The 27,630-nt window shown below is 38.6% G+C and overlaps 1 long non-coding RNA gene across 2 annotated transcripts in view; it reads right to left on the bottom strand.

Annotated features, from left to right (window-relative positions):
• Nucleotides 1–27,630, bottom strand: part of LOC146766938 (uncharacterized) — an 80,502-nt gene that overhangs the window by 37,575 nt on the left and 15,297 nt on the right. For both annotated transcript variants that reach the window (XR_014956607.1, XR_014956608.1), the window contains one exon: nt 1–27,630. This exon is cut by the window's left edge and continues 32,435 nt beyond it; it is cut by the window's right edge. This is a non-coding gene — a long non-coding RNA (uncharacterized LOC146766938).

The raw sequence follows: 27,630 nt of genomic DNA, 5'->3' as shown, positions 1-27,630 counted from the left end.
TACAGTTTATCTTTTAAAAAATATAGTCTAAAATCTCTGGAGAACAGACTAATAGCTCTGGATAATTCTACTGAGAGCTTGACTTCATATTAATTGATCTGCTAAATCACAAAATGGTTATTGCCTGCATATATTTTAAAATAGATAGTAGGGTTTTAGGCACTACTTTTAATCTTGAAATTCTTTCTTGAGGTAGTAAAGACTGCAGTTTCATGTAGCTTATGTCTTATCTTGTTACTTCTAAAAATTATTAGATTATTTCTCACAACAGTCTGGTTTGCGTAAGTATACAAAATGTTCTTGAATATCAAAGAAGTTACAATTTTTTATAATTATGGAAAACTTGCAACTATTAAAAATAAACCCATTGTTCTCATAAAAACATAATATTTCCATCTCATGTCCTCAGTATGTGGAACATGCCAACTCTACTTCAAAAAATCTATATTTACTTTATCATAAGAACAAACAAAAATTCTAGCATAGGGAGCCAGCTAAACTAGAAAACATTTCAAGTAAAATGGTTCTCTATACTCTGGGCATGGTCTTATCCAATGCATTTCCCAGGTTATAATTTTTGAAGCAATTTACTGACAGAACAAGTTAAAATAGTTATTTGACCTTTCTGGAGTAAGTGAATCTAAATTAAAGTATGAGCAATTACTGTAGTATTTAAATTTTCCACCTTCCCTCACTGATTCCTCCCCTCCCCTCCTCTTCAGTATGCTTATTAGCACTGGTTACTTCTTGCTTGTGTCAGAAATTAATTTTTACATTTCAAAAATCAGCATAGAAGATTTTTTTGAGCTGATGCTGTGAGGTGAAATTTACCACCAAGCATCATTAAGATTCCAGCCTCATCTCAGGGAAAGACAGTTCCACAGACTGCAAGGAAGAACAGATTATTCCACAGATTAAAGACAAAGCCCAAAAGTATACATGATGACAGCTGCAAGAAAGCTAATATATTTTCAGTCTCTGCAAAACATTAGGTTTTCTCAGCTGAGTAATGGAGTGAGAAGTTATGGGGTTTGTATTATGTATGTTCTCAAAGCCATAATAAAATCAGCCACATTTTTCTCCATGAACACTATCAGAACACTTCCCATTTGATCTGGGGCCCAGTCAATAAAACCTATTTATGGCATTCAACCCAATGGATGGAATTTCAGCCATAAATGAAACTCCAAACTTGCATTTTTAAGAGTTTCATAGAAGTAGCTTATATCCCAGCCTTTAGGAGGCAAGGCAGGTTGCACATTTGGAACAAAAAAAAATCCTGGATCTTCTCAAGATGATGACAAACCTACCACACATGCAATGATGTTCAAAGGAAGTTCATTATTATTGACCTAAAAAGACAGAGACAGACAAGGAAATCACATTCTTCAATTCCTTGTCTCACCTAAAAGCACTAAAGCCCAAAAAAACTTCCTGTCTGTCTAATCTGTGTGCCATCAGCTAAAACAACAACAATCCATTTGAAGTTTTACTGACACCTGAAGTGCTTGCTGATAAACCTCCATCTCCTATCACCTCTTTATGGAATGGATCAGACAAGGCAGGCTGGAAGCCTTTAAAGATATTAGCTGAAAATCAAAATGAAGGGTTTTTTTCCTGACATATTCTTTTTCACATTAATAGTAAATAGTATGATTCTTCTCTTACAGGGTACCTGGTGGATTAACATTCATTCTTTTGGAAAACTACAGCTAATCTCAATACTAGCTACTTCACACTTAGTTCTTTTTTAAACCAATAAAATCAATCTGATCCTTTGTGGACAATCAACTGATGCCTTAGGTTTTAGATTTTCTATTTTTCAGATTCTGTGGTGCTTTAGTGTGTAGTTCTGAGTTTCATATTAAGGGTTGGTAAGCTCTCCTCATAGAGTAGGGAGACAAAACAATTCCTTCTCCATCTGGGGACCAAGGACAAATGATCCAAATCTCAGACCCAAGAGCATAAACAGCGTGGGCTGAAGAGAGAAAAACAAGAAGGGTGGGACTTCATAACCTAAAGCTGTAATTGCACAATTAACTCCAATATGCAAATGAAGCAGAACTTATAAAAGTGTGAAACCTCGTGACCAGTTGTCCATTTTGTGACCATTTTGGTCCATTTTGGGTGTAGCCCTGGCTGGGCTCTTGTGCTGCCCAAGGTGGATCCATTGAGGCCTTTTAATAAATCCCTGCTTTATTCTTTAACTCCAGCCTCTGTTCTAGGTCAGCATTCACAAGGCATTTGTTCCCATCTCCCTGGAACTACACCCACCAAAGCACCTCTAAGAAAATGATAACTATTATTTTCATTGTGGTTTTAACACATTTTATGGTTTAGTAAGGTGTGTGCTTAATTAAGACAAAACCCACAAACCTCTCAGTAAAATGTTCTGTTGTGGAATGCCTTGTAGAATAAGGAAACAATCCTCCTTTGCACTTTCTAAAACCAGCATGGTACATTATGTAAAACTACCTGCCTGCAGAATTATAGAGCTCTTCACCTCTGGAAAATGCTAAATATCTGTAGTATTTCCATTGAATGACAGTACTTGTGACAAAGAAACAAAGACACATGACCCAGAGCCTTCCTTAACTAGAAAATTGCTTGTTCTTCTTAGACCCAGAAGGCAGCAACCAAGGTTGCCCAAGCCTTTCTGCAACATTTTGTTTAGAAATTTAGATTACATTGAGCTTTCTCAATGCCATCTTTTAGGTTGTTTGAAAGGTGCAGCTCCTGTATTTGAAAGTATTTTCTGAAGTACCTTTATATTGCTACCATGGGTTTGCTCTGGTGACACTTTTAGGAAAACAACTGGTCTTTAAGGAAAGGGAATTAAGAGACAGAAATACTCAATGCTGCTGTCTGAAGCTGCATTCAAAGGGAAATGTGAATTGATTGTTCCATTTATTCTGTTTTCCTATTCCTATTTCCATAAATTAAAAGGGTAAGGAATAGACTGCTCTATTTAGAAACCTCCTTCTCTTAGGAGTTAATTTTACCTCATTGTTGATATTTATCAATAGATGCTTAAAAGAATTTGCTCTTTTTTTGTTGTTGTTTTTAAGTTACTGTTGCAAGTAATAGCAAACTGTTGGGAAGGGCAGCAAGGTGCAATGAAGCCCTGCACTGTGTGTGATGATAAAAGCATCCATTGAAAAGCAATGGAGAGTAAATAAAATGGAACACTACAATATACCAAGTGTCATCACCATTAAGTTAACATTACACTCCCTCTCTGTGAAATCCCCGATTGTGGAGACCACATTTTCTTCTAAATATTTAGAGGTATTTTCTGTCCACTCATGTACAAAATTCTACTTCAAGTTAAGCTCTTTAACTAGTATGTAAAATAAAAATTCCCCTAGGAAATGCTATGATTTTTTTACCTAATTTGAATGTTTTAAAGTTCTTGGAATGTACAGCTATCTTTTCTCCAAGCATTGTTTGTGACAGCCATCCTAGAAAGAACATGTTTTTGATTCACATCAATTTTAGATAGATTACTGGGGTGATTTTCTTCCTCAGTTCATGAGTTCCAGCTAGAAAAGCATCACTTCCTATGTATAAGTAAGTATCACTTGCTATCTTTGGGTCATTCAGACTGCTTAGAGGCAGGGGAGAAAATACCCGGGGTTTGGATTTTTGATTTTGGTTTTTTTTTTTTTTTTTTTTTTTTTTTTGTTTTTTGTTTTTTTTTTTTTTTTTGTAGGGCTTTAAAAATAAAAAAATTCTGTGTTTACAGTAGCAGGGATTTAATAATTAAAAAAAAAAAAACAGAAAAAAAAAACAGAAAAAAAAAAAAAACAACAAATTATGGAACAGTCTTCCATTACTGGTACTTTTGGAAATTCAAAAGCATCAGGAAATTACCTCAGCTACCCAGTAAAAGTATCTTTCAATATGGGGAAGGTCACAACTAGCAGAAGGCTCCAAAAATCTTCCTGTCTGTGATCATTTGCTGCTCTATTTTCTATCCTGCTCATCAATAGCTATTTTTACTTTTGCATCTCTTAGTTTATTTTTCTCATGCCATGCACATTTACTAAGATGGAATCATACCCAGCAGCTTCTGATCATGGTCAGCCCTCCTCAATTTACTGGTGCAATCATCCTTTGTGTCAGACAGACACCCTGCTACTCCAGGTCATCTGGACTCCCTCCCCATGCCAAAATCATCCCATTTCTTTGGTGTTCCTATATGGGAAGGAGCTGTAACACCTCTGAGCCAATGCAATTTCTCAATTTCTACAGTTCTTTCAGGTTATTGCTCCCTGAATACTTTGGGTGCTATTAGATTAAATTTCTCTTACCCCATCACAAGACGGTCTAATATCCTTGAAGGAAAGAGGCAGATAAAAAAGATTCTCTAAGTAAATATGTCAAAATGATTCTCTTAGTAAATATTCGCTAAGTAATATTTTTTTTTACCAAAAAATGGTGAGAACGGATTTGAGTTGTCAAACACAAGGGGCTATGCTGCACTTGATAACATGGCCAAACTTCTTGGGACTTGACTTCAAAATGCAGATTTGTACTTCTGCAAATTGGGTGCAAAAAAGAGGTAACATGCAGGCCTATTTACTATTTTTCTGCTTCCTAGTTTTGGGTTCTTATGGAGCTTATATCCATCTAAATAACAAGAAAGCAGTAATTCAAATACTCCCCAATTACTTGTGCAAGTTCGAACAAAAATTTTGCCATAACCTTCCACTTCCCAAATTCCCAAATCTATAAAGCATGGCATAAAACCACTGCCTGAGGGTGTCACGAGGGGAGCTGCACACACAGTTAGTCAAGTATTTGCTTTCCAGGAAGGGAAGGTAGGAACTGAAAATAAGAAAAGAAATTGATTTCAGTCGGGAGCTGCAGCTACTGAAAGCTGCAGATGTTGTGGTACCCTACAGCTGCTCTTGCCTCAGGGTCTTTCAGACCTGCCTGAGTGTCTGGGCCATGCACATCAAGATGTCTTTGCACACTTGGCACATCCCAGGGGAGCCTTGGCTCTGCAAATAGCACTCTCACTTCTCAGTGCAGGGTTCACCACCTAATTACTCATAGTCCAAGAATCATGAATACACAGCCAACAAAGCAGGACTTGTCCTCTGGCACTCACATGAGTTCTTCACAACTTAAATAACTAAGGATGTGATACAGAAAGTCACTTTTCAAGGTTAGTCCCACATTCTAAGTGTCCTGCTGATGAGGCTGGGCTCTGTGGCCAGGTCAGGAGACACTGACAATGAGTTGAAACATCAAGAAACGAGCAACACAAATGCTAATAAAATCTTATTTCTGTTCTGCAACTAAACAGCTTTATGAGCAAATCCTGTAAAGGTTAACAGATCACAACTTTTTAAAAGAATCATAAAACAACATACAAAAAAATCTGCTGGTAAATTTATAGATAGGCATGTATATTGCACACACATAACACTATGTTTATATTGGATTTCATGTGTACATATTTATAAAGTAAACCAACTACAGGAATATAAATTATCAAAGCCAACATTTTACAGTCCACATAATCATAAAGCAATTTCCCACTTTAGACCCAGTATTGAAAAAAACCAAGAGTATGGCAAGTCTTTTTGCCCATTAATGCCTCCTTGGAAGATAAACCACCAATCAATACTTTTTACAGCCTATTCTGTTATTTCACACCCCGCCACTGCTCTAATTGTGGGTAGGAACAAAGCACTGTGCTGTTGAGCTTAAACTTACACAGAAATCTTATTTTTAAAAAGTCATACAGAAAAATGTAATCTGTCCATTGCCTCCTGGTTTCGTAAAATCACTGTCATTACACTTAATAACGGAGTTAAGTACTCCCCATAAGATCATGGAATAATGATCTTAGGAAATTTGAATATTGTGGTTGCATTTAAACTTCCACATCCATCCTGTCAGACTTTTACAGCTGCCAGTCAAATGCCAGATTTCAAGCCTCTAAAGCATATTCCTCCAGCAAAACAATAAGTATAGGAACCAAAATTATTTATTAAGTGGAAAAAGGATTCTGTGCCAAATTTCTGGTGCTGTAACTATGGTGAATACCAATGTGTACCAAGAGAGGCAAGAGAAGGCCTTATTTTCCCCAAAATCAGGGATAGCATTTAGACTGACAACAGCATAAGACAAGCATGTGCTGAGACTAAGGTTTGGATAAAAAGTCCTAGAAGTCCTGTAAGAATTGTATTTGAAAATCAAGTTGGTTACAGAGCAGCTAGAATCACCAGTGAAAGGTTCCCTATTGTTTCCCTGTTGCTGTTTTGCAGGCAGACTTGGAGAGGCCAGTTCCTGATAAAACTGTGGAAGACAGGAGAGTTAATGACTCACATCTGCGACTTTAAATTATTCAGTTACCACTTGAGCACTAACCAGAGGCGCAATAAACAGCAGCTAATAGGAGTCATGCATGTTTCATAGAGGGAAACTGTACACTCTGGAGTGTATTACAGCCAGCTCTGAAAACACTCACAGTGTTTTCAACATCATTCAAGACCAGTTCTTCCTACTATTACTTTAACTTTCTGCAGTGGTGCTTCTCATTGATTTGAATCAGAGGTTCATTGAGGTACAGCAAATAGATTGCAATCTATTAAAAAATATTTTCTTTTAAAATCATATAGATAGGGAGAAACCTTCTATGGATGGGTTGGCTGTTTCCCTGTGGCCTATGCAATCCTCCTTTGCAGGGGCTGCAGAGAACAGCTGCAGCCACATGTGCTTCACATTCTGCTGAGACATTCAGAAGCCTGAATATCTCCAAAAGCCAGACACACCCACGGGGAACAGGATGGTGTCACCAGAATGCAGCAACTGCACACTGCAATGAAAGGCTTTCCTTGCTGGATTCCATCTGCACCATTCAGCTTCTCATATTGTCAGCAGAGTTTGAACATGATAAAAGCACATTTTCCACTGTTTGGAAAGGACTCTAGTATAGAAATACTGAGCAGACATCCGGAAGAGGGAAGAAAGCAGGAAGCACTGGAAGGAACATTAGAAATACACTTTTAGGCAGATAATCTTAAGAGCCTGGGTCCCTCATAGTACCTGCTTTAATTCAGTTATGACAGAAAACCTGAACAAAGCTCACTCCAATTGTTACTCAGTTATCCAGGAGAACTTTCTGCTGAGCTTACCTGCAGTGAACTCTTTCCTGTTACTGTTGGCAGTATTAATAATAGCAAAGCTTGTGAGAAGGAGAATAGCAAAGAAAAAAGGTGGGATTAAATGATAAAGCTCAAACCTCCACAGAAGCGTGTGGTATGAAGTAACAGTCTAAAGCATAACTACAAATGAGAAGAAAATTTGACTTTAAGCAAGTGCATCATGAACACCTCTGAAAGATGGGGGAGGCACTGCTAGGATACAGCCTTAGGCTATTAACTCCTGTTCTTATCTGGACCTGGCAAAGGCAATATTTGCATAACTCTGCCCTGAGACTGCAGCTCACTGAGCTGTTTGCCACCTCCTCACATTTCTCCTCTTTTTCTTCTGTAATTGGTTCCCCTACCCTTGACCTGGGGAGAGGGTGCCATGTACCAGCATTCTGCCAGCTGAATATTTGTACCTCTAAGGGATTAATGGCTCTATGCTCTTTATAAAAACGTCTCTATTGAACCAACACAGCTGCTCTTACAGCTCAATTACAGAGCAGTCATCCAGGAATTGAAGATGACTTCTGAGGCAGGAGAACTCGTGTCCCTCCAGAAATGATACTTTTTCTCCAGCTGTGAAGCTGTGACCCCTCAGGATCCAAGTCATTAAAAGAGCCTGACTATCAGAAGATCTACCATCTGATTACTGCAGTCAGTCTTCAAAAGAGCTCTTCATTCACAAAGGTATTAGCGGGGAGTTAAAGTGCCATCAGATTCTCTCTGCTATTTCTTGGATAGCTGTTTCCTCTCTTCCAGCTAATAAGGTTAAAGAAGGAGAGATTGTCAGCAAAGCCAGAGTAAATTAAAAGTGAAACTTCTCAGTCGTTGTTATTCCTCAGTTTCTGAAAAAATTCACCGTTTCCTTTTTGAGGTTTCACTTTCAATGAATGACACCGAAGTTTTAGAGAAATAAGACATTTGAAACCCTCACCTTAACCTTTCCCTCAAACAAATGTCTACAAATATCCATGAAAAAGGCCATTTTTGATAAAGAAATATGCTGCTTTCACAGCGAGAATGTCAAAGGCTCCAGCAAGTGGCACTGTTCTGGAAGCATCCCCAGTTTTCCTTTGTGTTAGTTCCTCATGGACTCCTCATCATCTTTCGACACAGCCATTTCTAATTTTGGCAGGTGCACCAACGACAAGCAACAACAAAGTTTTTATTTTTAGCCTATTTCCATGATGATCATTGCATCTGTCCAGAACCAAGGTCCCTGTAGAAGCAGGAGCACAGGGACTGGGAGACACAGAACACCCTGTGCCTGAGCACTCCCCCTCTTCACTTCCCCAGCTCATTCTCAGGAAATAAAGAGGTCAACAAGGACAAGAAGCAGCAAATCACCTTTTCATTGACTCCAGCCATAAAGAGAGAGGCATCCACATGGCAATCAACGCACAGAATTGTATTTTATAAATAGATTCACAGCTCCTTCTCTTTTATAAAGGTACATATCTCTCTTCAAAGTTTCATAAAATCCAGCTGGCTTTAAATTCTTTATGTGTAAATTAAATGTATGCTTTTCTCACAGGTTTCAGGTGGGAGCAGTCTATACAGTGGAACAATGACTATTCAATGACAAAGAATATTTACAAGTGGCATGGTTTTTGGTTCTGAAGAGCTGAAAAACCTGTTTGCTAGCTTTGAGTTTGGAATCCTGACAGCTCCTTCCCAAATATGCAGAACAGAATTTTCCCCAAGATGTCTCTACTGAGCTTAGACCTCAGCAAAACTATCTTCTTAAACAAACAAACAAACCAGAAGAACCATCACCACAACAATACCACAAACCACTGAGGCACTGCAAAATGCTTCACACCATTAGTTTAGGAACTCAGGCAAAGGAGAACACCCTCTACTGCTAGAAACTTTGCTTATCAAAGTTATTTGCTTCACAATAAATATGGAAGGCCAGAGCTTTCGTGAATCTAATTTTATTCATTCCTTCATGACATCCAATCAGGTGAATCATTATTTACTACAGTGATCAGTAAACTTAGGTTATTGTCTAAAGAGGTGGAATGGTGCTGTACTCTGCCTACAAAAAATCTGAACTGCTTTCAGACACGTTCTGACAACAGAAAGGGAGAGAGAAACATTTATTCCGCATTAAAAGTCAGTTTTGAGATGATGATGATGATATCACAGCATTGTAAAAAAACCAGAAATTACATAGCAAGAGATGTGATTAATATTCTTATTAGGATGGATGTACTACTACTGCCATAACAATGGAAAGAGAAATCAAAATTGCCACAGTAATTAATGAAACTAGGAAGAGTCTTGAATGCTGTAAGTAGTAAAAGAAGAAAAGCACAACGAGTAAAAATGGAGATGAAAAATAGTCTAAACAGATCTCAAATCAAATGCAAATGTCACATGTTAAAAGTAACAATAAAATGGAATACAAGTGCAAAGATAGACAAGAGCCAGAGAAGCAAGACCTCCTCAAGACCAGAGAAGGAAGCTCTGCAAAGAGATATTACCCAACCCTTGAAGGCAAAATAATCTGAGTCAATGAACCTGATGGATCTGATACTTGCTTTTGCACATCCAGTAATAAGTACTGTAATAAATATTTTTTAAAGTAGTGTTTTTAAAATTCCTAAAATCTAAGTACCACTTTTAAAAAGATCTGTAAAGGGTTTGTGCAATATTTTTTAGCTCAAATGTATGGAAATGGAAATTCTTTATTATAAAGTAAAAAAAGATATAGATATGAAAGTAATTTTTAAAAAAATGTAATGCTAGGTGATGAAATATGCACCAGTTTGGACTAAGGAAGCAGAAGAAAGACTTCCCCAAGTAAAGACCAGAAGGCAGATATTACCTGTGGTTTGATACCACCTCTTTTTGTCATTTTGGCAGTCAGATGGATGCCCTTGAGGAGAACAAGACCTCAGCTATGCAGATTAATTAATGGAAAACCATGAGCCAGAGGTGTTGTAAAATACAACCTAATATGTAATATTTATAGATGCTGCCATAGGTTTCCTTAACTAACACATTTCCAATAAACACTATGAAGCAGCAGATATTTTCAGCTATTTTAATGTTTTCATGTATTGTTAAAACCATAACTTAATTCTCTATGCAATTCTCGACATTTAACTTCAAGAAAAAACGGAATTTGAAATGAATGAATTTCTGTTCCAAGGAGGGTCACTAAAATAGTGAGCAATTTGATTGTGGATAAATCAAGTAGTTTGTGATTAACTTAACCCCCAAGTCTGTCCATTCTTAAAAATGCTGTAATGGACATTAAATTAAATCAGCTCTTACACAGTAAAAACCTTATATTTGTTTTTAGGGTTCAAAATACTAATTTAAAACTTGATTCATTCCAAGCAGGCACCACACACCACCAACTCACATTGCTCACTGCAGAAACTCTGCTACAGCTGTTTTCTTAACTTCAAACCTTCTGTTAAAAAGTGCAAACAAACCCCTGCCCTTTAGTCTCCAAGGGGCAAATTCTACCAAACTCTCCTTTATTCATTCCTACATTAAAAGCATGTATGCTGCTAAGACTCCAATTAATCTTTAGGAGTTCCTACCATCTATTTTGAATTCACATACCTTAAAGAAAAAACTATCATGAATCAAGTCTACTGCTAATTATGACCCATAGCATAATGCTTTTCCCCTCTGTCCAACATAAAGTTTGCAATATCCGTTATCATTGTAAATTATTTACTGCAGAGCTGCTGAACAAAAACCAGGCTTATTGGAAATTCTGTTGCTACACAAAATAGCTTTACAATACATTACACCTTCCTACTTCTATTAGACTTATTACTTCATATTTCAAGCAGAAGTAAATATTCCCCTTGTGGGAGACTACTGTCTATTTGTGTAAGACTTAATGACACAAGGTAAATGGTGCTGTTGGTTTGAGTTAGACATGCAATGCACTTCAATAATGTGCTATTTCCCTCTGTATAGGATGCAATCCTAAAGAAAACACGATTAGAAAACCCATTTGTGCTTGAAATTTCCTGTGATTGTTTTAAAGGCTATAGCTCAGATCAACACCGTACTGTTCTTCCTTCATCAATTTCCATTATCAGTTTGGTTCAGAGAACTCCTGTCCCAGGAGGTTTCCCAAACAGATTCTAAGTGGATATAGTGCTCTGATTACAAAAGAGAAGCAAACAAAACCTACTGATTCAATACATCCTGAAAGACACTTAACATGAGTAATAAGTAGTAAATATTGCATTCAAAGATCTTTCTTTCATATACAATACATATTCTTTCCTCAAAGAACACAAGCACAATATTACTATGGGTAAAGGCTTCTCAGATCTTTACAATAAATTAAATTTTCTCAAGAACTTTTCTTTTTATTAGGAAATCTAAAACCAGGAGGATGTATTCAATCTCATCTGGTCATTCCCTGCTACTGCTCATTTCCCAACATCTACAGCAAAGAATGTTTGCTTGGCTTTCATATATATTCGCTGTTCTGTTAAAAAAGGAGGTGCAGTACTCGAAAAAAACATACAAATAAGGACCATTGCTAATTAATTGACAAGTCATTCCTCAAGGAAACCCATGGAAGAACCACAAAGTGACTATCCCTGTGTGTATTACTCTTTGTTCATGCAGAAGCTGGTGGGATGAGACAGCAGGAGCAGAAACTCCAGAAAGCAAATGAATCCTCCAAGCAGTGCCCTGATCTAAGTGCAGTCAATAAGCTCCATGAACTGAGGGCTCTCTGCAAAGCAATCATTTTTCTGCCAGCATCTCCAATAGATATTTAACCCTGGAAGGTTAACAGACTATATGCTGCTTTAAAAAGTCCATTCAGAAAGAGCTCTTCATTATTTCTCTTCCCCCCCTGCCCCATAAGCACTAATTACAATTCAAGACAAGAGTTCATGTAACAATATGTGAACAAGAGATGCTTATTATTTTCCAGTCTCTCATTTTGGTGCTGAACTTCACCTAGCAGATTTTTCTTCAGGTTTATTCTGTCAATAATTAATTTATTTCTCTATTTACTCATGCATTTTTCACTCCAGGACACAAAGCAGGAAGGAATAAAGAATTTAAGCATTTTAGAATACCTTATTACATAGGCAAGCAAAATGTGTGTTGTTGGCATTTCACTGCCTATGAGTCACTACTTGAGGAAGTAACAGTATAAAGTCAAGAACACAACACAGCTGCTCTGCCCAGCCATATCCTGGCAAAGTTCATCACCAAAGTCATAAGAAAATAAACTATCTCTGACAAACAATTGTTAGAAATGCTGTTAAATGGGATTAATCTGTCCCTAGACCATGTTCATGGTCTCCTGACAAAACCAGAAAAAACTACCTGTCCTGGACCAGAACAAGGGAACACCCACTTCTGTGCCCTGCTCCTATTGCCAGCAGGATGATGATGCCTAGAAAAGTTATAAATGTGTGACAAGTACTTATGATACCTACCCAAATCCAGTACCAAATACCAGTTATTTTCAGCTAAGCAACTGTATAAACCTATCATTCGCTCAGCCACTAGGGGAACAAAAAGGAAAAAAAAAAATCATTACAACTGAAAACACATGATGTGCATGTGTGTAAACTTAAAATGAACTTAGTTTCTCCTAGAAACACTTCAAAAAATACCAGCTTTACTTCTCTGGGGCAGAGGGAGGCCAGTTTGAGCTTCCCAAGAGCTGCAGCTCTTCAGGATCCAACTGTTCCCAGCTTTCCACAGCACAACACATTGGGACCAACCTCACACTACTGGTTTTTGATGTATATCAGAATAAAATCTTATGCACAGCCTCCCACTGCCTGTTCAGGGTTGCTTTCTACCTGTGTCAGCATAGCAGAGACTCCATCCAACCTTGACAAAAAAAAATTTGTAGATGCTGTTAAGGTCACCTGAAAAATGATAATTCACTCTGATACTTCCTCATACACTGCTTTTTTGGGATATGTAGCTGACTTTTGCAGCATCAAAATGTAGCAGCAGCCCTCTCATGAAAATGAGCCAAGACAGAGAATTCTTGTTTACCACAGTATGAAAAGGGTCCTGGTTTATTCCTCTTTATAATCAGTTAACCTGACTACTCAAAATTCAGTTATCCTGACTATTCAAACTATTCAAAATTACCCATCTAGCTATTCACTGACTCTGCTGGCAGCCAGCTTTTGCTCTTGGTTTCCCTGGCAGACTCTTAATGCAGGCTGCTCCAGCTGCAGATCCAGACTGACTTCACAGCAGTGATTTTCTCTCCTGCTTCTGCACAGTCCTTCTGCATCTCCTTCCTCAGAAGTTTTCCTCTAGGTCTTCCGTTGGAACTCAAAATGTCCCTCAGACATTTTTGGAGGTTCCAGGCCCAGGTCAGAAGCATTTGAGACCCTGGCAGGCAGCTGGAAACAGCTGTGATTTTGGGTTTGAGCCATGGAATGAGTTACCAACCTTGCAGGAAGAACAAGAAATCACAAAAGTTTAGATATTATAGTAGAAGTAGTCACAAAGTGAAGGGAAGAATTTTTGAGTGCTGTACAGGGGGGTTTTGGTTTTGTACATGGGGGTCAGAGGTTTTAAGATGGAGGGATTTAGACCTGCCCTGTCCTTCTGCTTTCTGCTTCCTTACCTCCATGTTCTTGGTGATGTTGGCACTCACAGATTGGCTTAGAGTAGAAAAGCACCATTTAATATAGGTAATAGGCATTGGGGAAAACTGTAAACATGTAACATGTAATGTACCATATAAAAGATAGAAAAACACTATTTAATACAGGTAATAGGCATTGGGGAAAAACTGTAACCATGTAACACGTAATGTACCATATAAAAGACAGAAGCAGCCTTGGACAGGGAGAGAAGAAGACAGCAGACAGAGAGGATGTCAGGGTGTGTGTGTGTGCCTCTGCCTGAGCTGCTGAGCAAACTGCAGCAGCTCAAGAAGAAAATCTTTTAGATAACTAACAATAAACTGCCTTGAGACCAAACAACAGAGACTGCTGAGCCTTTCTTTGGAAACATGGGCTGGAGGAGAGACTTTTCCACCACACGGAGCTACCCCTGGCCTAGGGTGAGCTCTGGCAGTCTTCTCCCAGCTTCTCCCCTACCCAGCCAGCCCAACCCTTTGTCACACTTCTCTTTATTAGTCACAGCTGCAACCCATTAAGGGCAAGGCTGTCCTTTGGTCATTAGTACAGCTGCGACTTTTTGGGGCAAGGTCATCTGGAATCTATTCTAGACATGACATCAGAAAACTTGAGGAGTTTGATTTCAGTTTTGGACAGCATCTGATGAAGTACTGAATGATGAGGTTGCTCTGTGTGGGAATCCAGAGCTTCCCTCTGGCTGCCCTGGGACCCTGGCAGGGGTCAGGAACCCCCTGGACAGAGCCCCCAGAGACACTGGCTGTGATCTCTGTCCATGGAAAAGAGTTTCCAATCTTACAGCATGAATTACCAGATCTGAGTGTTTGATATAAGTAATAATTAAGTGTGGCACGGGTGCAAAAGTAAAATTTTAGCATTCTAGATTAGGGGTCCAAAGGGGACAAGCTGGAGGAAATTGGGTGTGCCTTGTCCTTTTTCTCCTTCTCCATGGCCTCCATGTCTCACTGTGGTGTTGGCATTGTTCTGTTGGTTCAGGCTGGGGACACACTGTCCAACGTAGGTGACAGATATTGGCACGTTCTTGTAAATCCAGCCCAGGGAGTTTCTGGTATTTAATGTTTGTCACATCCCACTGAGGGCAGAGCCCCACACGCTGCCCTGCAGGACAGAGCTGGGCAGGGCAGCAGAACATGTTAGAGATCAACAGAATAAACAACCTTGAAACCAGCACAGACCAATTATGGCTTCTGCTTTGGCAGCAGGGCAGAAAGACAGAGACTTTCTACAGTCTCAGAATTGTCAATACCACAGATTCCGACAGCTCTGGGCTGCTCAGTGTTTTCCTGCTCCTCAGGAGGGTTTTCCAGGGCTCCCTTCAGCTTTCAGAGGCAGATGATGAAGGCACAGCACAGGGTGAGGAGCTGCTGCTGTTTCCTGGGGGACACTTCACGTGGGAGGGGAGGGAACAAGCTGCTGTGCTGGAAGTATGAAAGTAACACGCTCAAAATTACATCTCCAAGAAGAATTCAGTCTGGAAATCAAAGCCAGGAGCCCCTCATCACACCCAGATCAGCTTCTGAGTTTCAGCAGAACTGTTTCCTATTAGTAGTCAATTTAACTTAAATTCCTCTTTCCAACCTTATCCTTTGCTAACTGGAAACACACAAGAGTAAATACAGCCTCCCAGCCTAATACAATATTCTGAAAGGATTAAATAAAATCTCTCTGAGCAACCATAATATCGTTATACATTTCTCAAGAAGGCTGAAGGATTATTAAGTGCTCTATGATTTTCTGACTAGAGAAGCAAGCTACTTTGGGACATGTCTCAGCCTACATTAGTGGGATTTTTATACATTTGCCTCATCAACTGGATTATCAGAAAGAGTAAATTCATTTAGAGAGACAGATTTTTTTTTTTTTTAAAGTACTGCAAGAGTAAAGCCAACAAAATCTAAGGAAAATTTAATTTAAAGATTCCGAAAGGATTTTATACATATAAACATTGGTAATATGCAGTAATTCATAAAAAAAACCCCAGAGGTATTCTAGACCCATCTGATTTTTTTCTGAGATTAAGTTAAAAATACAATAAAAGTTTACTTACTTAGTTTTGTTATTTTAAGTGGAAGACAACATTTCTGCCTTAGAAATTTCTCCCATATATGCTACTGGATGCAGTGCTTACTCATTGATTTGTAAGAGTCTAATGGGAAAGAGTAAAGATAATTAAAAGTGCCTATACTTGAATTCTGTTCTCCATATTCAGATACCCTTATGTGTAATGCAATTTGAGGCATAAACCAAAATGTCAGCTTTAGGAACCAACAAGCAAACTATTTCATGAGATGAGATTAAGGAAGGAATGCTAAGCAGACAGCCACTGGAGAAAATCCATTAACCACTTTTCAAAAGAATAATTCCCCTCACATGTACATATAATTTGATAAATATTCACCAATTAATTTACAATGGATTCCTCTCTTACCTTATCTGTTTTTATTTTCTTGTAACTTTATAGTTAGAAGGGGTTGAGTTGGGAGCAGGCAGGAATTGTGCACAATGGGCACTTCTGGACTGCAGCATCCTTGGGGCTCCAGGCCTGGCCACTGACAACACAGCTGCTCATTTTTAATTGAGATATAGGCAAAAGAACATATTGCATTAATGAAAAAATATCCTGTTTTTCCCCCCAAAAAATTTCATGCATCTTTAATTCTTATTCAAATCAACATGCTAAACCAAATTAAATGTAGTTCTGCTGTGGCAGAAATCTCAGAGCAAGTGTTGGCACCAGAATTGTTTGTGATGGTTATTCCCAAGCTTGTATGAACACTTTGGATTGCATCTGTGAAAAGGTATATATTAAACACCACAGTAATAATCAGAATTTTAAGAAATGCTGGCACAAGGCCACATCAATACCAACTGCTCAGTAATAATTAAGTCTGTAGGCATATGAGAAGGGAATTACTGAAACAGCTTTTGAAGCAAAACTTAACATTACAAAAAGTACTCTGACTCTGTATCTGAATTCCTACAAAGAAAAATAAACAGTGCAATCATCAACTTGCCAGTGACCTGAGGTCCTCCAAAGCCTTTTGAGAAGAAAATGCTTTTCCTTATATTTGCACTATATGTATATGAGTTTAATTCAAATCACAAGGGATGCGTGCAGGATCCAGGCAGAATTAGACTTTTCCACCCAGAGCCACTAATGTCCATGATAGATCATTTGATTTGGGATTTTTCATCCTTGACAAAACCCGTTCTGATCACTGGCTTTCCACCAGTTTTTTTAAACTTTTTGTAGGAGACTGTAGAATATTCTCTTAGGGGGAGGTGAGCACAGATGAGTGGATATTTCTACCCACCCTTCATTGCCCACAGTTTAACAGGACCAGAACTGATTTCTCCTACACAGAATTTGTTTGATGCTTCCCCCCCCACCCACCATTTTGCTTACTGAGAAGTTCTTCATCTCAGTTTTCTGCAAGTTCTTTTAAGATTTTATTCTTTCACCTTTAATAGAAGTGCAAGAAAAAGAAAGCACTGCTCTTTTTTTGTATATGTATTTTGTTGTATGCCTATTCTCACCTCTTTTGGGAATGTTTAAAATTTATGACTGCTAGGTAACATTTCCCTGATATGAAGAAAAATTTTAGTGACCCATAAAATTTGGAATTTAAATTCATTTATTTTGGTTACCATTAATTCCTGGTGTGACCATCACTGCTCACAGCAATTTACCACACACTGCACACTTTAATACAGCTGAAGGAACAGGCTCTCGGATCCCTCTGAACAAATGACCATATTGAATGGTCTGTTCAAGTGACTGACTTTTCCTATTTTTCCTTAGTCACACAGGGTTCCATATGTGAAAAGCCTGACTGCAGGCTGTCCCTGGACTCCTGAAGCTTACAGGATGCAGCATCAGAGGAGGCAACACTTTGAACCTGCTGGTTTCTTTTCAAACTGTTTGCCAAGCTATAAAAACTAAAGGATAAATATCTGTGTTAAGTAGTTTTTCAGTTTTTTTAAACAAAAAACATTCTTATGTGCCCATTAACTAACCTTAACAAAAAATTCCTTGGTGCCACTGGGGAAAACTGCCTAGTTCTCAGGGTTTAAAGGACAGCCAGGATTGGAAGTCTATTGATTCACTGATGGCCTAATTAACTGGAATTGGTGAACTATAGGGTCAGAACCTGCTCTGAAACAGCCAAACCACAGAATTCCACAGTTAGAAATGTTACAAACTATAATTTTCCAGCTACTCACCTATAACAAATCCCAAGAAGTGCCCAGCCAGAGGCAGTTTGCACCGCACTCAGAGATTTTCATCCACTTGGCATTGCCAGGACTGGAGGGGAGAGGTGCCCTACTGGCACCCCTAAAGCTTGGCACCTCTTTTTAAGGTTATAATGGGAAAAAAATCATGTTGATTTAAGGTAGATAGTATTTAATCCCTCATGCCCCCATAGTTTTCATCCTTTTATGAAAGCAGAACAGTACATAAGAACTGACCTTGTTTTAACCCTTAGTCTCCTTTTATTTCATTTACAATGGCTACGTGCAGTTGTTATCTTTGCAGCCTAAAATGATTTACCAAGACTTTAAGATCTGCATATCAACAGGAACTTAATAAGTGCTGGTTATATTTCTAAAATAATTGGGCAAATTAATCTTCTAAATACATATACTGATACAGTACCTGTCAACCTCATTCACCTTTCTCTCCTCTTAAAACTTTCCAGAGAGTCTACATTGAAAAGGACTTCAGTTTAAATGGTTTGCCAGAAACATGAACAACATTTCATATGAAAACACCTCCCTGCAGGGATAATATGTGCCATCTCTATATTAAAACCCAGCACAGCCTGGACTGTGTGATAATCAAGTGCTTGCCTAACTTACACTGGCCTGCTTTTGCTGCCAGCATCCTTTGAAAACAAGAGCTGCATTGCTTGCTCTGCTGCAAACAATTCTTCAAGTCTTAGGAAATCTGGAAATTAGGTTCTATTACATTACACAACCTCATTATTATCTTTCAAAACTTTCGACCTCCAAGAAAAATAGAACCAAACACCAGAGGCATTTGCCTGTACTAAAGTATTTCAGGGCCAAATGCACAGGTATTCTTTTAAAAAATAAATCATTCTGCAAGGCATTAACAGGATGTCATTAAAGAACTTGCATAGCTCTATTGATCTTACCTCTTGGAAATCAGTTACCCCCACAAGTGTCCTCTTTAAATCCGTATAGATAATGAGCCCTTCAGTGACCACTGACAGGAGCAGCAGCTGTCCCCCCCAGCTGCCTGTATCACACCCATCCCTGGGCTGCAGTGAATTATCTCTCATCTTGCACATTGCACAACATCCCAGAGATGATTCTTAGGACATGAGGCCATGCAGAAAGTTGCCTCCACATCTGAATGCTGCCAGCTGGCCTAAAAAAACCCTGTTTCCTTCTTTAAACCAGATCTGTTATGCTGCTGGTGCACAGAAGAGTGCAATAATCAATTACCCACAACAAAAGGCTGCATCAGTGACTGAAAGTACCTCCCACACGTTCAGAAGTTAGCAAAATTACTGATTTTCTAGTAAACTACAAGAGATTAATTCATAGTCTCAGAAAAGCCCCCACCACAGAGACAAATCTACTGAGTCTCTGCCTGACTCAGCAGCTGGTACATGGTCTGCTGTCCAGACACCTGGGAACATGATCTTCACATTTCATAAAAAAGAAATCTTTAAACACATTTTAATTAGAATATTTGCAGCTGATGTACCCGGTTTTCTTTTGGAAAGGCAGTTTTTATGTGTCTGGATTGATGGCATTTCTGCAAAGAAACTGGGAAATTTGGAAACTTGTGGAATGCTCTTTCTTGGTGGGTTTGGGAGGAAGTTCTTTGATTGAACCAGCCAGGCCACTTGAAAGGCTTCACCTGGCTGGAAAGAAAACTGCATTTCAGCTGTACTTCTTGCTTCTTTTCAAAAGGCAAACTGAAAGATGTCAAGAAGTACCTCTCCTGATCTGAATTTACAGAATTCTCTAAACTGCTATTTGTATGTAAACCACTTATATATAAAAAAAAAAAAGCAACCACACGAAAGTTAATTAGACTGAAGAGCAAGACTGGCTTTCTTCTATGTGACTTTTAAAAGAAAATACAACAGAAGATTGTGTTATATTGATGTAGATTGAAAGTAGTCTTTACATCAAAGCACAAATACTGTTACAGAAAATCAATTAATGGACAGGTTTTACTGATAAGTTCTCACAAAAAAAAAAAAAAAAAAAAAAAACAAACCACAAAACCAAAAATAAAACCTTAGAAATTAACATAAAGGAGGACCTCAAAACTGTTCTGCCATACTGTACTAAATTGAAACATCTATGGCCATGAGCCTGCAATTTCATACACTTGGACAGATTACTGTATTTGTGTGAAATGCAATCAAGTTACTTTTAAAGACTTCACGGTAGTTTGCAGATGCTAAAGCAGTCATAATTAACATTTGAGTTGCCAAGCCTTACACACCAAGTTTGTATCAAAATCAGTGATTTTAAGAATTCAAGGTCAGGCCTTTAAACACTGAAATCTCTTGTCACTGAATATCTAGCAATGATTAAACCAAAATGATTAAACATCTGGTTAGACTAAAATGCAGTTGTTCGAGGAGATGAAGAGCAAGCAGCCACTAAAGGGGTGTGAAAAAATAGAACTGATTGCAGGTTTGTCAACCTGAGGCAGTAATTTCCCTGCTTATCACTGTTTCTTCAGCACATCTTTATATGTTGAATAAAGCAGTCACCAGATTACTGCTTCAATCAGCATCATAAAACTCCGTGTTTCCCCCTGCTTCCTAACAGCTGGTTTAAGAGGAATAAAAGGTTTATTTGATGGGTAAGTTGGAAGATTTCCAAAGGTCCTATAAGCTGATACATTTCTACAGCTGGACTTTCAAAGTAAGCTGAGTCTTCACAAATACTGCCGAGCCAATTTTTTTGAGCATGAAGCTTTCTATAAAAAAAAAAAAAAATCAAGATAATTTTGGTACCTCTAACACAAGAATCCACTCACTCATCCTTTACCATAATGTCAATTGTGCCATCAGTTAGAAAGAAAAAATTACTTCCTTTAGATATTATCGACTTAAAATCTAATTCCACGTGACAGAAGCAATATTGCACTGCCTACAGATTTTGCAGCTAAATTGAAAAGTTACTCAATTATACTTCTGTATTAAATTATTTTCAACAAAAAATAAAAAAGGACCTCCTTCTTATTTGCTTTCCCTGTGCTGTGGAAGTGGCTCATAAGAGCAGAGCCAAGTGAACAAGGCAGTGTGTACTGAAATGTGTTCCCATGGTGTGGAACACCTATAAAAATTCCAAAGGACACAGCAAACACCAGCAACCACCCTCCTGCCCAAATTTAAAAAAATAATCCAACCATCCGCTGAAGGAGAGAGGGAAGAAGGGAGAAGAAGGGAGAAAGGCTGCAAATAAATTACCAAGTAAGTTTTCTCTGTTGTTTTTTTTTAAATAGTATCTCTAGAATTACCTAAAATTATTACAATAATAAAAAAAATGAGGTGATTTAACTAATTAAGTCTTGCACTACTTCTCTCACTTTGAAACAGAACAAACAGCACCGCTAGATCCCTGTGGATGCCAGGATTTTTGTACTGATGGCAGTTGCTAAAAACCTGAGCAACTCTCCTAATATCCCATTATCTTATGTCAATGCAGATGTCAATGTGAGGTGTATCTTTAACATGGCTGTGTAAAACTGTTCCAAAGGTTGTATTTACAGCTGTGGTGGGGTTTCCACAGTGAAAAAGCTCCACATGCTCACAGGTTGCTCCCTGACACCCTCAGGTTGAAGAGTCAGCTCCTCTTTGGTGAGAAGCTTTGCCTTCAGACTGACAGAATAAACTCTCCTCTTGGGGAATCTAAATTATCATTACTTAACATGTTATCGTCACTTTAGTTATTGAAAAAACCCAGCCAGCTCATTAGAAAAAGAATCCCCTCTTATTTCAGCTTGAGTTGTGTAGTCATGAAGGAGGATGGAAAAGTACACCCACCAAATTTTAATTTTTAAAATGTGCAATTTGAAAAGTGGCAATTATTTTTATTATTAGGTGTTTTTATCAAAGAAAAACAAACAAACAAACAAAAAAAACCACTTCCTAGCAGAATCCCAAACTTCAAGGTTGCATTAGACTTGGGTATGTGCACCATACAATACTCTAAATATTTTAGTCCTGTTGAAGAAGTTAAAAGCACAGTCAGTTTATTAAATTAAAACAGATTCCCAGAAATTCCTAAATTATGCCTGGGAGCTCTCCAGTCCCACCAGGATTAGGCAAGCACAAAACTGTTTTACAGATATCTCTATTCCACCCTGCCTATTAAAAGGTACAGCCCAGCACTTCCAGCAACATTGATTTTGCAGCCGTGCTCTTATTTGTAAAAATAAGAGGCAAACAGTACATTGTATTGTTCAATAATCCCATACTTATTTTTCAGAACATTTGGCACAGGTGTGCAGGAATCCAGGATTTCTGTTCTGCACACACCTCCCTCCCAAGACCAAGGCTCTCAAGGACAATTTTTCTCCCTTTTGGTTTTGTCTCATTTTAAAAGTCCACATTAAGATGATTTATGGATAAAATCACCAAGCTCTGGACTGACAGCCTAGCAAGAGCTGTTATAAATCCCTTATCTTGGGCAGCAGTGAAGCCACAGGTGTTCCTGTTGGGATGGGGTAGAGAAATAAAATGTGTGTCCTTCACTTCTAAAACTCCTGCTGCTGCTCCACATCCTCCCTCCCCTGACTAATTTATGCTAATTTGGCATGGCTCTGAGCCTTATATTGAAATTTCCAGATACAGCAGGTAATACATTCAGGTGTGTGTATATGTTTAAAAGCCAGCAGACAAAAGCAATTTCTTTGCTTTAATGAGAAAGAATAGCAAACTGAAGAGAGATCATTCTCAATGCAGAGGTTTCACCAGGCTGAAGGGAAAGTAATCAAGGCATCCACTATGATGAAATAATATAGCAAGGCTAGGAAAAGAGAAAAACCCTTGTCAAGCCTCAACTCAAGAAGCTTCAGCCAGACCCACTTCAGAATAAGCAGAAATTATTCCTTCAGGACAGTAAACAAAGGGAAAATAAGATAGGAATCAGTTTCTTTTATGGATATGCTCAATACTCATAAAATCTTAGGAGTGGGTTTGATGCACTGAGGTGAGAATCCATCGTGAAGGACTGCCTGAAACAACAGTTCTAGATTTCATACACCCAGATCCCAAGCACAAAACCAAACAAAAAATGCTTAACCAGAGTATAAAAATTAAGAAAAATGGCACATAGGTAGAACCTTCTGTTTGAGCTCCAAGAAAAATCTCTTGCACGTGACTGCCAAAGCTGAACTAGCCCAGCTGGTCCACAAGGAGCTCTGGGGACAGCTCCTCTCTGTCCTCCTGAAGTGTCCCAGGCACAGCCCAAGCTGGTTCTTTGTGTCCAAGACAAGAGTGGGAAATAAAAAATAAAGCATCAACCCCAGAGTCAACCATAAAAAAAGACTACAGAGAGACAGACATGGAGGATAAAGAAGCTGAAAGCCAGAACTGTGTTTCACACAGCTTCCTTTCATCCTGCAGTTAGTCACTCACACCAGATGAAATGTTCCTTCTTTAGACAGCATAGATCAAGATGGAAATGAGAGAAGATTACTTCCCACAAACTCCAACTGTCTGGGGAAATTTGACCTCTTAAATAAGATTTGTCCTTCAGGTAATATTTGAAAAACAGCGATTTACCAAAGAGATATTATCTTTGCCAGCTCCTGTTGCATCACCAAAATCAGGCAGGGCACAATTTCTCTACCACTATAGTCCTCTGTTTTACTCTCTTAAAAAAAAAAATAAAAAAAACCAAACACATCCCTCACAAAAAAAAAAAAATTAAAAAAAACAAACACCCAAAACAAAATAAAAAAAACAACCCAAAGAAAACAAACTTACAAAACCAACAAACCAAAATGGAGCGAATACCCACAAAAAACCAAAGATCTTTGTAAAGAAAAACTGAAGAGAAAGTACAAATCCTTTTCCTTTCTATTTTCTATCTCCTCCTTTCTACAAGTACATTAACAAATGTACATTCTGCCATAAGAATAGTGTCATATACCAGCACCTACAGTATATAGCTAACCAGTAAAGTCCAGACCCATAATTATGGTCTGAAAGAGGTGAAAGCTGTAAAATCTTTCAGTGATTTAGGTGTACCAAGACTGATAAGATGGCAGGAGAGAGGTTATGCTGGAAATTTCTTGATTTCAATGCTGGATACTAGGAATAAGATGTTGCTCTCCTGTTTATGTGAGCCAACAGACTCTATTCACTGGCAACAGAAGAGAAACATCTTGGTTTGATGCACAGCCAGATGAGTTCTGTAAATATTTTCTAGATTATATTAAGAAAGGTGGGTTTTATTTGTTCTTTTTTAATACTTGAGTGCAAGTACAAAGCAAACTGTCTCAAAAACACCCAGTTATTTTTCTACCTAGAGACATTGATGTTTCAGGAGCTAGAGACTTATGGCTTTATTCTGCTTGACATAAAACTGCGAAAAATGCCCAAATTTTTGGACACAGATATATTACATTGTGATTAATCCTGCTTTATCTTTTGCTCTTTCCCTCTGTGACAAGGCACATTCTATTAAGTCAAAGCAGGGAAGACAACTGTGTGTGTGTGTGTGTGTGTCTGTGTGTAAAAAAAAGGGATAAAGAGGGTGGGGGAAGGTGATTCACATCCCTACTTTCTGCTTCATATTATCTTCTTCATCCCTAAGAAAAGAAAAAGCACCAGAACAAAATAGTTCTTCTAGAGGCCAGGTATTCTCAAGGGGAAAATTTTGCACCAAAAGCAGGAATGACACTTTCAAGTAAAATTAATTAAACATTCAGACTGAGTTTTGGAAAGCTTAAGATATCAAGTGTGGAACAGGTGTTGCTCAGATAGGTCTTCAGAGCTGGTGCTGCACACATGGTTTTTTGTCAAAGCACAAGTCACAGGTGAGACAGCCACCACACACAGAGCATCACCACACAATTTCAGAAAGATTCAGCCCATTCACAGTAACACCTTGCCTCTTCAGAGGGCTTCAAGTGTCAGTCGAGAGTAATATCATTCCACTTCAGAAGACTGCAAACATCTGCTCTTCTTGTCCTTCAGCCCAGCCTTTTATCCCCTCATGTTGCTGCAGTGCCCCTGTGTGCCCTCTGTGCCCTTTGGTGGTTGCTCAGTGCCCCTGGGCACTCCCTGGCTCATTGCTGTCAGTGCTGCTCACCTGCTGCTCACAGCTGAGCCCACTGGGGATGAGGCTGGGCTGCAGCCCCATCCCAATCCCACACACCGAGTGCCACAGCCCAGCCCCATCCCAATCCCAATCCCACACACCGAGTGCCACAGCCCAGCCCCATCCCAATCCCACACACCGAGTGCCACAGCCCAGCCCCATCCCAATCCCACACACTCTGTACCTACAAGTTTTGCTTTTAATAGGAAGCATTAAAGAGGCAGCAACTCCTCAGTGAGCTCCAGCCCCAGCCTGTGCACATCCCCTTCTTTCCAGTGAGCTCAGCTGCCACATGGAGCATTCCCTATCTGTGACAACCACTCAGGAGTCTGAGTCCTCACTTCCAATGTATATAACTCAGTTTTTACTTCCAAAAAAATTTCCCAGACTAAGGTTCAAAGTGCCATCAAAAGCTAAGAAAATCCAACTGCTGCAATACTGGATTATTCCCCTACACCCCCCATAACCTTGGGTCTAATCACCCACAGAAGATGACTTCCATACACTGAAAAGCTTATGAGCACATCATAATGTCCACATCCTGCTCTGGATATATAAACCAAATAGTTTCTGATGTTTTCCCCCAGTGCTGCCATTAGTATTCCTTGCAAACAAGGATCTGTCTCTGGTACATTAAGGTGCCACGAGCTGTGGCATCTTGAAGCAGAGCTTTGCACTAAATGTACCTCCAGTGTGACAGGCAGAGGATGCCAGCCACAGCAGGAACAGAGAAAACCCAACAGATTCATAGCCCTGCCGCAAGAAAGCCAAACGCTTAAAATTCAATGTTCAATGCAATTAATTTTTTTAAAGAGAAACTCTCTGCATACTTTCTAAGAAATGGACTGTGTCAGCCATGTAAATTGTTTTCCACTTGGAGGCAAGACTTGGAGCCTATCACATTTACGACTTTGTGACAAGTGTTCCTTTACCCTAAGTGATAAATCTCACAGTACCAAACTCAGCTTTTTACACTTGTTTGAGTTTTAATAACCCTGATGTGCCAACAGAGAGAGTCTGAACCAGAGGAAGAGGCCTAATGCTCTGTGTAGCTCCTCATAACTAACTGCTCTGTGCAATACCTAAAGTAAATCCATCTTGGGAAAGGGAGAAAGAACTGAAATTATGTTGGCAAATAAAGTTAAAATAAACCAACATAAAAACCCCCAAATAGACAGCAGTGTACTCCACTACACAAACATAGTAAATACACTCCCACACATATGGGGAAAAATAAACATATGAACAAACTAATAGGATTATGCAAAAAAGGGCTTTAATAATGGGCCCATAATTAATCTTTTTTGTCTTGGGGCTCGCCTGTAATCATTCTCCATGTGCATAATACAATTTGGGCAATTCTAATTCTATGCAAAAGACATGTCTTACAACAACCCTCCAGTTGTGAGGACTATTTTGCTAATCTAGTTATGGCTCAGCAGATGGTACAGAGTCCACTCCTAAGCCAGGCTTAGCTTTGTGCCATGCTTTCTTCACTGACAAAAAAGGGGGCAACTTTTGTTTGGACCACCAAAACACAATTCCCTTGGTACAAACAGATGAACTGGAACTGAGGAGAATTTTACAGAAAACCTTATGACATCTAAAAATTATCATGAGAATTACTTTACCGTACTCCTCAGTTATTTTCTTTTCCAGTGGTTATTGTGTAATTTTAAAAAATGGTCTATAACTAAATCAAATAACATCTGTAGGATGAAACACTTTATCTGACATTTTATGTAGCTTTTGTGCATGCATGCATGTGTGTGTGGCACATAAAGCAACATATATTTTAAAACAAGTTTTCCTAGGTTTAAGAAATAGATGATCCTTACAGGAAAAAAAAAAAATATCCTAACATCCTAGTCTTTTTACAAGTTTCCTGTCAGAATCAATGTTTAAAAATGAAAAAAACAGGGAAGTAAGAAAGGAAATTCTACATAAATTCTACACACCACACTAATTATTTTCTTTTAAAACATGATATTTAGTTAAAATATTTTCCAGTTATGGAAAAAATATATTTTTCAGCCCCTAAAACTAATTCAAACCTTCACACAGAACTGAGAAAACATGCAGGAAAGTGGTTCGCTCTTCTTTCCCTAAGTATTTATTCCAGTTATTCAATTAGGGAATGCCACTGCTGGAAGTTGAGACATTCTCTAGTATATATATTAATTCTCCAATTCTTCCAATTCTTAAAATGCAATATGCTACTGGTGATAAGTGAGGCCAATATTCCTTTCATGTTCTGATAGAAATCATTAAGGCCCTTTGGCACACATGAAGAAAGTTTCTCACACTGGTTGTATCAAAAATACCTCGAGCACTGTCACACATCAGCCCCTCAAATCACATTCTGGCTCCTCATTTTCAAGCTCAGTACAAAAGGAAATGTCCTTTTTGCTCTCTTTCAAGGGGGTTCATTTTTTGAAGTTCATGGTGTTAGACCAGCCCCCTGCAGGTTCCCAATTCAGCTGTTATTAGGGTACATA

This window comes from Lonchura striata, chromosome 7, assembly GCF_050655825.1.
Source record: "Lonchura striata isolate lonStrDom1 chromosome 7, ASM5065582v1, whole genome shotgun sequence".
NCBI classification, from domain to species: Eukaryota; Metazoa; Chordata; class Aves; order Passeriformes; family Estrildidae; genus Lonchura; species Lonchura striata.
The sequence above is the reverse complement of the archived record's forward strand: the minus strand, read 5'-3'. Positions and strand labels throughout refer to the sequence as shown.